This window comes from Pteropus alecto, unplaced genomic scaffold, assembly GCF_000325575.1.
Source record: "Pteropus alecto unplaced genomic scaffold, ASM32557v1 scaffold34, whole genome shotgun sequence".
Lineage (NCBI taxonomy): Eukaryota > Metazoa > Chordata > Mammalia > Chiroptera > Pteropodidae > Pteropus > Pteropus alecto.
The window spans coordinates 3,470,593-3,480,414 of record NW_006435763.1 but is presented as its reverse complement, the minus strand read 5'-3'; the positions used below and the strand labels follow the sequence as shown (position 1 = coordinate 3,480,414).

Here is a 9,822-nt window from a genome sequence, read left to right as displayed (position 1 = left end):
TTAGGTTTCGACATGAATTTGCCTAGTCCTCTTTCTGTTCCAGGATCCCCATCAAGGTACCACATTACATGTAAACATGCTCCCCAGTCTCCTCTGGTCTGTGCCAGTCTCTCAGTCTTTCTTTGTTTCTCATATCCTTGACTGTCACAAGTACTCATTATCTTTATTCTAACAGATCAAGAAATTAAGCCTCAGAGAGGTTAAACGATTTGTCCAAGTTCAAACAGCTCACAGAGGCAGTGCCGGATTGCTACTAAGACAGTTCCAAGTCTGTTTCTCAGACGTGAGCGTGCATTAGAATCACCAGGTAGGCTGCTTAGGACTCAGACTGGAGGGACCCACCCCCAGAGTTTCAGATTCAGTAGCTCTGGAGTAAAGCCAGAATTTGCATTTCTAGCAAGTTTTCAGGTGATGAGCATGCTATTGCTGGTTCAGGGACCACATTTTGAGAACCATGTATTAAGCCAAGATCCATCCGAGCTGTTTACCCAGATCGAATTAATTAGATAGTTGTCAAATCTCCATTTCACTTTCTGAAGTGGAGAAATGAAATTAGACTGAAAGAACTTTCCCTCCCTCTCTCCACCGCTCCCTTCCATCCTCTTTATCCCATTTTGAGCATCACTGAACTAATTGCAGAGTATAGAGTGTCAAAGATACTTCTTACCCTCGGCAGTGGAAAGGACACAGTGTTCGCAGCCTGGCAGAGACGGATTTGTGCCTCGTTCTATCACATCCGAAGTGACCTGGTGACTTCATGCGAATCTCTTCATCTTAGTGTCCTCACCTGAAAAATGTTGAAAACCTTAGACGTTGAACTGAGGCAGTTTTTGAAAAAGGGGAGACTGACAGATGAAACAACGTGAATGTCATACGTTCCCTTGGAATTAGTAACATTTTTTCTTTCTTCTTGAGAAGGTTTCCGTATTAGTGATTCAAACTTTATTCTTCCTTTCCTTTTTTTTTTTTTAAAAAAAAATGCTGCCACAAAGCTGAAATGTGTTAAAAGCAAAATCTAGAGTTTGTTAACTATTGATTTAAGAATTAAGCCACTAAGGAGAATGGACAATAGGGCTTCGCTAACGAGGCTTATTCATTTATTGAACTCAAATAGTGAATGGCAAAGTAAGCCTTTATGCCACTGTAATCACTTCTAGTGACCTGGCATTCAATGAAGCCAGAGGTAAGAAATGACCACACCACTGTTATTTACTTAAAAACAAATTACTTAAGTGCTGTTTTCTGGAGCAGTTTATAAAGGAACAGCTCAAAATCTTACTCCTTTCTTTAGATGATCTTGACCTTGGGAGTATTTTAAATATTTCTTAAAAAGGATCTTAAGGGGGAGAAAAATAAAAATACACAACCTCCCAGGGTTATCTGAAAAAGTGCTGCAAATTTTCTGAAACCCTTGAAGAATTCCTAACCTTAAGTACTCCCATATTAATGATTAATTTTATTTTCAAGCTCTCTCTATATTTCATATTTTGATTAGCGCAGTCTGACCTAATCAAATCACAATAAAATATGAAACTTTAGTTATTTGTTATTCTTCACATCTTTGCTCCTTAATCACTAAAAACACTTCCAAACAAGCACAGGTTTTCTAAAACAAAGTGCAAATCATCATGCACACAGGCCGTGGGGGCAGAGAACAGAATGCTGTGTGTGTTAGCATATTTAATCATCCCATTTTGGGGAAGATAATCCGCTTTAATTTTCTTAGACTGTGCTCGCTTGCTTTCATTATTTTCCTTACTTCAAAGATCAACTTGACAACTATTTTTCTTCATAACGAGGCTTATGGTATTATTCCAAATCCATCTGATTTCATGGCCTTCAGGGTTACTTTCATGTATTATGAATTTCTCAACTGGCAGTGTTTATTAGGTAGAAACTTACGACTTTTTGTAGAAGGATGATCTTGCAGAAACTGTTGCTAGGGTTTTCTGGAAGAGAAGGAAATATTAATGTTTTCAGAGGGAGACCGAAGAATAGTTTGCTAAACCTACTCTATAATAGTGTGTTGGATCATGCTTTTGAGATATGCACGCTTTTCCTCTTGTCTCCTGGTATTTCTCTCCGACCACCCCCTCCCCCTTTTAAGCAGTGGGTCACTCTGGGCTCCTAGCCTCAGGCAAGGCTTGTGGCAGACCTATCTCTTTTTACTTCCTCTTACATCGAAATCCTAAACCCAATAATGGGAATAGGGTTTCATTCACCACAGAGGGCTTTTCCCCAGACTTAGAAAAGGGGGCCTTGGAAAGATCCCTGAGTTTCTGAGCTGGCAGAGCTGAAGAAAGAGTTAGTAGATTTCGAAACTGGAATTGCATGTGGCTGCAAGTAACAGAGGCCACTGTCTCCTAATATAGTGGCTTATGCAGTCCACAAAGTGGTCTAAACAGACACAAGGAAGTTCGGAGGCAGGCAGTCTAGAGCTGGTGTGCCAATGACACAAACCTATCTCTTTGATCCTCCCTCCTCACTTTATGATTTTGATTCTCAAGGCTACCTGATATCCCAAGATAGCTACCAAAACACCAGCCATCACATTTGCGTTCTTGGCAGTAGAAAGGTTGAAACGGTGCTAATACCAGGCAAAGCAACTCCTTTTGAAAGAACCGTCCCCAAAGTCACATGTAGTATATCTACATATATCTCACTAGATAGAACTTAGTCATATGGCTCTACCCAGCTGAAAGGGAGACTGGAAAGTTTAACATTTATAATGGAGCTCTGTTACTAAGGATGAATGGGAGATGGGTATTTGGAAAGCAAGTAGCAGCACAGGGGGCTGAAGCCACGTGAGCTTCATGCTTGATGTAGATCAGTAATCATGGACCAGGTGCTAAGTGTCCTCTGTCCTCTTTGATAAACTAGCACAGTGTAAAATCAGTAGAGCCTTACCACAACCTTGGGAGTGGGAGTAGGGGGAAGCACATAAGATCTTCCGGCCAAAGGAATGAGGCTTGAAATAGAAATTAAGCAGAGCTTTATAAAATAAAGAAAGCTTTGATTTCTTAAACTGAGTTTGGACTGAGTAGTTATTATTGGAATAGGTCATCTAAGAGTTTAAGCTCTGATTAAAATATTATTTTAAAAAGTTAAGCAACAAAACCTGATTAATTGCCTTTGTTGTCAAAATATAACATTAGAAGGCTTGAGCAATATTTTTCTAAAATGGCCCACTAATTGCTAAGGACAGGGCTGTATCTTTTATCTCTGCAGAGTACCTGACAAACTTCATGATGAATGAATAAATGACGGTAATCTAAGAGATTTTAGTCCCCCTGCGTCTACTTTGATCTCTGTATTAGTTAGAACTCCTTTAGTTGCAAGTAACAGAAATTGGAGCCAAAATACTTAAAACAAAAGGTAATTTACTGGCTCTTTTTAATTTAACCCATGGGCTTCAGGTGTGGCTGGATCTAAGGGTTCAATTATTTCATTAGAACAAAGTTCTCTATTCTCCAAAAAAACTTTTCTCTATTGGCTTCATGCTCAGGTAGACTTTACCCCATGGTGGTGGAATGACTGTTAGAAGCTCCTTTTAGCTTTGAGTCCAGCGGATAAGAATATCTTTTCTCAGGCAGCAATAAGAACTGTCCCTTACGTAAGTCTCACACGCTCTAGTTGTTCTGGTTTGGGATTAGAACCCTTTTCAGAACCTTTCACTGGAAGATGACAGGCTTTAAGGCTTACGCCCATTGTGTCAATCAGGGTACAGTCAGAAGAAGGAAAAACACACCACTCATTTTAACAGGAATACAGTCGTGCACCATATTATGACATTTCTGTCAAAGACAGACCACATATATAATGGTGGTTCCATAAGATTATAACAGAGCTAAAAAATTCCTGTCATCTAGTGACATCACAGCCGTTGGAAGGTCTGTGGTGGCTGCCTAAACGTAGTGGCCGCCGTAACGGCCTACTCTCGGCGTAACGGCGTAACGGCGTAACGGCGTAACGTCGCCGTAACGTCCGCCGTAACATCGTAACGCTGTAGCCGCCGTAAGGTCCGACTTAGCTGCCCTAAAGTCCTAACACAAAGATCGCATAAATCTGCGAGGCTGTGGTTGGGATGGCAAACCTGGCTGTGGGTGACGGTAGCACTGAGGAGCTCCTCCAGGCGGTTCCCGAGGAACTGACTAATGTGTTGTTGGAACTAGAACAGGAACGCATAGCTAAAGGAAAGAAAAGGAAACTGCAGAAGAAAAAGAACCCCCGAGGAAGTTCACAGTGCCGGAGTTAGCGGAAGCTTTTGCAGACTCAACAAGCTCCTTAAACAGAAAACATGGACGCCAACACCGAAAGGTTTTCATGAATAGAGAGGAATGGGGCGCTACCTGCTTACGAGCAAAACTATGATGGAAAAAAATAAACAAATAAAGCAAACCGCCATGGACATATTTCCGAAAAGAATGACACCTCTGCAAGGAGCGCCTCAGGCGGGTCCTTCAGCAGGTGTTCCAGAAGAAGGCACTGCCACCACAGGAGACGACAGCTCCAGGAATGTTATTGCCCCTGAAGACCTTCCAGTGGGACAAGAGGTGGAGGCAGGAGACAGTGATGTCGACAATCCTGACCCTGTGTAAGCCCACGCTAATGTGTGTGTTTGTGTCTTAGTTTTTAACAAGGAAGTTTAAAAAATTTTTAAATAGGGAAAAGCTTATAAAATCAGCATAGAAAGAAAGAAAATATTTTTGTGCAGCTGTACAATGTGTGTTTTAAGCTAAATATTATTACAAAGGAGGCAAAAGTTAAAATTTAAAATGTTTATAAAGTAAAAAAGTTACAGTAAGCTAAGATTAATTTATTATTGAAGAAAGAATTAAAAAAATAAATTTAGCCTAAATGTACGTTATTTATAAAGTCTACAGTAGTGCACAGTGATGTCCTCGGCCTTCACACTCACTCACCACCCACTCACTGACTCACACAGAGCAACTTACCAGACCTGCCAGCTCCTTTCATAGTAAGTGTCCTGTACAGGTATATCTTTTATATCGTATTTTTACTCTCCCTTTTCTATGTTTAGATACACAAATACTTACCATTGTGTTATAACGGTTCGAAGGATTCAGTACAATGACAGGCTGTATAGGTTTGTTGCCTTGGAACAATAGGCTGTATCATATAGACTGGGCTATTCCATCTATGTCTGTGTTAAGTGCACTCTGTAGCATTTACACAACGATGAAATCACTTACCGACTCAAGTGATACATGACTGTAATTTAATGCAGGCTGGCCAAATCCAGTTTACTGCCTGTTTTTGTAAATACAGTTTTATGGGACACAGCTACGCTCCTACATTTAGGGATTGTCTATGGCTGCATTTTCATTCATGCTGAAAGATGGCAGAGTGCCATAGTTGCAACAGAGACTGTATGATCCACAAGCCTATAGCATTCACTGTCTGGTTCTTTACAGAGAAAGTTTACTGACCCCTTATTTTTTATAAAGGAGAAATAGCAAAATGTTGAAAGCTTTAAAAGGGAAAAAGAGAACAGTAAGATAACACAGAGGGAGGATCTGCCAGAAGCATCTGTCTTTAGGGCTGAAGGAACAAAAAGAAAAAATTGGAATTATTAAAACTTAGAAGGTTGAAGAAGCCCTGCAGAAACTTCAGACATCCAAGGAAAAAATAACTTGGCGCTGGTTTTGATGTCAGTTGAGGGGATGCAGAGAGGCTGTGAGTGTTGGAAAAAACCTGAAAACTGTAACCAACTGATGTTTCTAGAATAAACTACCACTGCAGAGGGAAAAAAAGCATTGCTGGGGTGATGCTGACAGGGATAGGAAGCAACCATAAGAAGGAGCACGTTCCTCTTCCTCCCTGAGCCTGCCAATTCCCTTAGAGGCAGAGTCTGTCAGGGTGCAGCAGTGGAGGAGAAATATGCTTGCAGAGTCAGCCCTAGCATCACAAAGCAGAGTACGGAAGCACAGGCTTGCAATTGAAATACAATAGCTGAAAGACAGGCACAACCCACTTTTTGGCTACTCAGGATTCATCCACATGCTTCTACACACATTTGAACTTCTGCCAGCAACACAAACAACTCTATGCTTTCACCTAACAACATACAGCTACCCTTCATTCAAGCAAAGGCATTCTCACCCTCTCTCCCAAATGAGGAAAGTCAAAGTCACAGTGATCATTATATCCATTTCTGGGCTTTGCTAATTACTCTCCAAAATCAGTCATAGTCCCATCAGTTGATATTATAGGTTCTTCCTCCTCCTACTTATCTCATTTGTCCTCAGCCAAGACCTCAGCTTGTAAAGTTCTTTCTTTACCTGTTGGTGAAATTCAGACTTTCGTTCCTGAACGATTGTGATTTTCAACCTTATTTTGTTGTTGTTGTTGACGTTTTCCATTAACCCAGTACATGGACACACTGAGAGAAACAACAGAAACCCCAGATAGAATAAGCCTTCTTGGGGTTATGGTGCACTGGTGACCCAATTTCCCCTCTAGGATTGAGATCAATCTCCCTAGCCAGTAGAGCTACTCCCTTCTTTGCTTAATTCAGCGGCATAAAGAGCCAAAATGTCCACAAATTAATCTCATCTTCCAATTCAATGGAGCTATTATTGTGTTCCCTGGTGGAAGTTTTCCTCTTGGGGCGAAAATCTCCAAACAGCAGAGTTCAGAGTTGTTGGGTTGGAAAGCAAAAATCCTGTGAGTGAATGTGACAGAGAAAAGCTATTCCCACATCCACCCCTGAATTCCTGGCCCCATCACTGTGGAAAAAAACAGCACCATGAGTTGGTTGCTGAATCAAAGCATATATTACCCGCTGTCAACAGGCTTCGAGGTCTGTTCTTTCCAAGAACCTACCCATCCAGCCAAATCATTAACCGCCCATGTATTGGTGTAGCTCAGGGATTCTAATTCTCCCTTGGCCTAGGCAAAGTGGACAACCAAATGTGCTGCTCAAAGTTCTGACCCTTGGCCCGGCGGCTTCCCTTTCATCACTGTCCTTCAGGGCCACCACTGAGTTGGGCTGGAAGGCTGCAGCTGTCTGTTTCTGATTGGTACCAGCAAGATCTAGCCTCTGACACTTCTCTTGCCACTTCACACCATGCTCCATCCTCCAGGCCACCGAGTCTTTGGCTTGTCTCAGAATGCCTTTTCTTCTCTTTCTGCCTATGAATCGGCTCCACACGGTATTGCACCTTTTTAACTCTGTTCCTGGGCCCTTGGCAGACATCTCTGCTATCTTACTTGTTTCAGCGCTTTTATTATTTATGCTACCCAGGCATCGGCTATAGTCTCCTGGCCTCCTTAGGATTCAGAGCATATCCACTTCAACCAGCATTCTATTTTTCCCTTGGAGTCCAAACCCCTCCTCAGAATACCTTCACATTCTCAGGTAGCTTGCATTCTCCACTACTGGTTTTCAAATTCAAATTTTAAACATATTGTCTCTGATTTTTACCATATTAACCTAGCTGTGAAATTCAGCTCTGTCTTCAATACATAACATGCTATTTTAGATGAGATTTAAAAAAAAATCTACTCAGCTCATTCTTTGTATATAACAGAGGTCTGCAAACTTTTTTTTAATAAAAGGTCAGAGGGTAAATGTTTTCGGCTTTGGGGGCCATATGGTCTCTGTTGCAACTTCTCTGCCATTGTAGTGAGAAAACAGCCACAGACCATAGGTAAACAAATGGGAATGGCTGTGTTCCAGTAAAACTTTATTGGCAAAAATTAGTGGCAGGCTACATTTGGCTAGCTGGTGGAGTGTAGTTTGTTGATCTCTGGTATGTAAGAAGGGTTTTGGTCCATTAATGGTGTAGTTTTAGTCAATCATCTTATATTTTCTTGTTTGAAAAATTTTTCAGTAGATTCTGAAAACTTGCATTTTTAGATATACACATCACATCACCCGATGTTTTAGTATGTTTGGGCTGTTATGACAAAATGTCATAGACTGGGTGGCTCAAACAACAAATATTTATTTCTCACAGTTATGGAGGCTGGGAATTACAAAGTCGACGTGCGGCAGACTCAGTGCCAGTTGCGGGCCCACTTCCTGGTCTGTAGATGGTCACCTTCTCTCTGTGTTCTCATGTGGTGGAAAGGCCAAGGGGGTCTCTTTTATTTATTTATTTATTCATTCATATATATTTTTTAAAAAAACATCATGGGTAGGTTTTATTTGTCACCACAAAAAGTCTGAATTTTAAACAGATTCTTGGTCTGGAGGCCCATATCCATCAGCGTGTTCAAATTTAGTACCTGTCTCATCCCCAGTACCTTTTCTGGAACTGCTGCCTTCACCGTGAAGCATCATGTTTCCCCCGTTTCAAAGTTCGGCTTCTTCAGCCTTTTGACTTTTCTAACAAAGACATTGTGAGGCAGATCAATAGATCGGCAGGCCTTTTCTATGTCTTTTCCAAGGCTACCAGGAATCAGTGCAGTGACCACTTCTTTCAAGTCATTTATCTGCACCTCTAGGGTCATGATTTCCACCATCTTCTTCTAAATTTGGTGAAAATGATAATCCAACACAGAATAAAATACAGACCATTCTCTTTTTCACTTGTGAATATCCATGCAAGAATCTAAATAAAATACCAACAAACAGAATCCAACAGCACTTATGTTCCATGACCAAGTGGGGTTTCTCCCAAGAATGTAAGGATTCTCCAAAGTACAATCCTATTAATATAATTCGCCATATTAATGGAGTAAAAGAGAAAAAAAAAAACAAGAATATTATCTGTATAGATAATAAAGGCATTGATAAGATTCAGTATCCATTCTTATTTTAAAAAAGAAAAACTTTTTAAAGTAAATACTTACTTAACATAATACAATATCTCCCTTTCACTCCCCCAAATGGCATGATGCTTAATTGACAAACACTAGAAACTCTACACTGAAGTCCAGAAGGAGTCAACAGATACTTACTATAATGCATGTTCACTGACACTGACCATTCCCCAACTCCACTCCACCATATCCACTCTACTCCCAGCTCCTCACGGTCTGCGTCCCAGGATGCCAAACCCTCTTTGGACTCCATCACCAGCCTCCTTTGCCCTGTGGCTTCCGGTTGAGTTCTTCCAAAGGGTACTTCCAGCAGGAAAAAATTTATGTTTATAGTCTGAGAAAGTCATTTCAAGTACTTATCCCAGTGTCTGTCTGGCATATCATAAACATTTATAAATAAAGCTAATTTTTTTGTGCATTTTCATTCAAGTTATTCTTTTTTGTGTGTTTAAACAGTAGTTTTGTAGTTCCTTCATATGAAAGACTCTTTTAATGACTCTTTTGGGAGTGGAAACTTTTTGCATTGCTGTTTTATGGGAGAGCTATTGATTTCTGTATACTTATTTTGTATCCAGCCATATTACTGAGCTCTTTTATTAATTCTTATATTTCATTGGTTAATTTCCTTGATTTTCTTGGTTATTCTGTCACATTGTCTACACATGGTTTATTTCTTTTACAAATCATTATTTGTGAATTACCTTCAACTTGAATTTGTTGGGAGGATACTACTTATCCTTGGAATCCAAGCCAGAATTGCATATTACAAATAGATTGTTTGATATAGAAGCGACCCACAGTTTAAATTACCTTCGCAATTGAATAGGATGGTAATTGTGATGATTGCATAAGACACCATTTGGAAATTAAAAGTTGGATATTTAACCTGCCATGTGGAATAGAAAACAGGCTATTCTGTATATGATTGAGTTTAATGTGCTGTTTATATGACCTTTACCTTTCCCATGTGAAATTATGCATTTATTTCATCTTGAACCAAGGAAAGGTCAGAGAAGTTTAAAACCTCTTTCC

At 40.3% G+C, this 9,822-nt stretch overlaps 1 pseudogene; it reads left to right on the top strand.

Moving 5' to 3' along the window:
• The first annotated feature begins 4,403 nt into the window (after positions 1 to 4,403).
• Positions 4,404 to 9,822, top strand: part of LOC102891453 — a 49,632-nt pseudogene continuing 44,213 nt past the window's right edge.